A 3,304-nucleotide genomic window follows, 5' to 3' on the forward strand; every position below is an offset into this window, starting at 1 on the left:
TAAATATCCTGTTCGTGTTTTAAACAATTAACGACGGTCTATGGGAGCCGTGAGGATAAAGTTTTATAAAAAATCGTTAAATGTTTGTTTACTACCAAATTGGAGGAGAAAATAGATTGAAAAGGTGTCCCATCTTCCCCCACCCTACTATACGTTTATATTAAATATCCCACTGCAGATTTGTAAAAAGTATACAAGGGGAATAGAAACAATTTCAATGCTATAATTAATTATTTTTACAGCGAGATGCTCAGGATTGATTTACCACGGTCGATGTATAAAGCTGATCTACACAGCTGGCTACGGAACAACAAAACAAGACTCGGAAAGAATTTGCCATTTTTACGACCTGTCAACTGATTGACATCGAAAGTAACGAAATGTACGACCTTGTCTACAACTACGTAAAAAATGCCTGGAATTCCTACGTGGACGTGAACTATGACTTCGTTCAAGTGTGGCTGGCTTCTACATACGAGGTTGTTACTTTGTTTTAGTAATGAACAATATAATATTTCTAATACTTTAGACTTTGAAGTACCCAGATAAGTTTCAGTAGGTATTGAATTATTCGATATTTTACTCACAGAACAACATGGTGAGAATACGCAACGGGAGCAGTGATGGTTATGTGGATTGGTATTTTGGATATCCAACCTCCAATGTTGGCCACAACGTGTTAGCTACCATTGTTGCCATTAAACCCACAAGGACACGTACTGGAATGTTTAACATATACCCAGGTCACAATAGACCAATTCCACTATGTGAGTTCCCACTGTAGTTGGTGAATATACTTACACCTCATGATGAACCTTTACTGTAAATATATACGGTGTTAACAATTAACAGTATACAGGACCTGTTTTAATAAAAAAGTAGCCGCTATTGAACAAATTTGCAAAACCTAGAGATAACCTAGGTAAAGTTTTAAATCTGTAAACCATGTCGGGTGTGAAAAAGTTAACCTGGAAGCAAATCATTTAGCACGAGAATGCATCAATTCTTTATTTTACACACATCGTATATATGTATGTATGAGGCAAATGAAACCGAATTTTAGGTATTGCATTTACAGTATTTAAAATGTGATCTTCCTCACAACAATTTGGAAAAAATAACCCAACCAATAAAAGCAAGTGCTACTTGTTTTTAGTAAAAATGAAGAAATAACGTGATTAAACGGTAAACGTAGCATTATCACAGCGTTGGTAATTTAAAATGCATTGAACCATAAAATACTGAAGTGATTAATTACTTGATGGTGAAAACACAGTGCAAAAAACAGCCCTTGCAAATTGAAGAGCTTGGTATAGGTTATTGGTATTGCATCATTTCCTCCGTTAGTTACACCGAGGCTTCCAATCGCGACCGCGCACTTCGGTGAACAAATGAAACGGCGCATTAACTTATAAGGAAAGTGGAACCGCCTAAACAACTAGAAACGAGTAAAATACCTCTGCGATTGCTCGTTTTTTAAATACGCAGTAGGCCTATACCATATAGGACGAAAGAGAGTGCAAATGTTCTAGTATATGAAAGGTAGCCGATCGGTATTATTTAAAATGTTTTCTTTCACATAATCTATTTGAGAAACATTAATTCTACCAATGAAACCGAGAGCTTGTTCGTTGCAGAAAGGAAGAAAGAACATAAACGGTAAACTATGGAATACTAGAACTGCTGTGGCTACGTTTACCACAGTGTTGGTAAATAAAGTGCATTGAACTATAACATGGTCGGGCACGTGATTAGGCAGAACAATAAATCAGTCCAGCAAAGTAAATGTAGCTTTATATATATTTCTATAGTATGGGAACGTTTCTCCCTTTGCTTGCGTCAGCATTATTGCTTTCCCATCGCACTCGCGCATTTTGGCGAACCAATGAAAAGGCGCATTAACTTATCAGGAAAGTGGAACCGCATAAACAACAACTAGGAACAAGCTAAAAATACCTCTGCAACTGCTTGTTTTTGGTTGACCGGGTACCATATAAGACGAAATAGAGTGCAAATGTTCGAGTATAAAAAGGCAGCCGTTGCAGGAATTGGCTTACACTGGTAAAATGATAACTTCTACATTTGTGTTTTTGCTGCTCGTAGCTTCATCAATAGTTGTTGCAACAGCTGAATATCTAGTTTGTAAATCTATCAATGAGGTCTTTCATTCAAGAGATATCAATACACCGCACAACTCAACAGGAATACGAGTACCGCCTGGTCGACCTGGAAAAAGGGGACCTCCTGGCACGGTTGGGAATCCTGGACCAGTAGGTCCACCAGCAGCAGTCGACTGGGACAGAGTTGAAACACAAGTTCGTCAATTGGTCGAAAACTACAGTGAGTATGTTAAGATAGCATAAATGAATGTAACTTAATTTATCCTCACGTTGCCGGAAAACGACAGTCGTTATAAAACGGGTGTTCATACACCTCGTGCCAGCTTACGAGTTACCATGTATGTTACTCTGTGCTGGATGATTATTTTTTTGTGGATTTTTTATTTTTTTATGTGTAGTTGGTAACTTGGACAACCCATTAGTTACCGCAGCAATTGCCGTTAAGTGTCTTGCCCAAGGTTACACACGCCTATAGTGGTAACAATGACGAGCCTTGAACCCGTTACCTCTGGGATAATTAAACTGTACTACGGCGCCGGACAGAACACAAGTAATTGTTAATACGTTTATATAGTAGGGTGGGGGAAGATAGGACACCTTTAGCACATATTATCCAAATATCCTGATCGTGTTTTAAACAAATAACAACGGTCTATGAAAGTCATGAGGACATAGTTTCATATTTCTTTGAATGTTTTTTGTTTACTACTAAATGGGACTGTTATCGCAAGATATACGTGAATATGTTTAGTTAACTTTAAGTTCGAACCTACTTTGTTACCCGCATTTGATTTACCGTTAATCGTATATAAGTTCAATGAAGCGTGCTGTATTTGCGTTCGTGCGTTTAAGTTTTAGTTTATGTGCCTTTAAGTTTATGTGCTCTAACGTCTAGCCAATCAGCGCCGCCCGCATCACTCGGGTTTGGCTTACTTCCTTGGTTTCCTATACGTCCTTTAGTTGTAGTTGCATTGACTTTAAGTTTAGTATGCACGTTTACAGCCAGCTTTATATATTCGCTTTAAGTTTATCGTCTCACCAATTATTCTTTCCTATTCCAGATGTATAAGTTATTAAATCCAAAATGATGGTATCATATTAATAGCCGCAAACAGTTTGTAAGTACTTTGTTGTTCCTTTAACGTTGCGTTATTTAATCGTTCTTATTTTGTTATACAGAAAAG

General features: G+C 37.5%; 1 protein-coding gene across 1 annotated transcript in view; it reads left to right on the forward strand.

The window, feature by feature from the left end:
• Nucleotides 1–3,304, forward strand: part of LOC100185180 (pulmonary surfactant-associated protein D-like) — an 8,357-nt gene that overhangs the window by 4,773 nt on the left and 280 nt on the right. The gene's annotated exons all lie outside the window — the stretch shown is intronic.

Source organism: Ciona intestinalis, chromosome 4, assembly GCF_000224145.3.
Source record: "Ciona intestinalis chromosome 4, KH, whole genome shotgun sequence".
In the NCBI taxonomy this organism is placed as follows: Eukaryota; Metazoa; Chordata; class Ascidiacea; order Phlebobranchia; family Cionidae; genus Ciona; species Ciona intestinalis.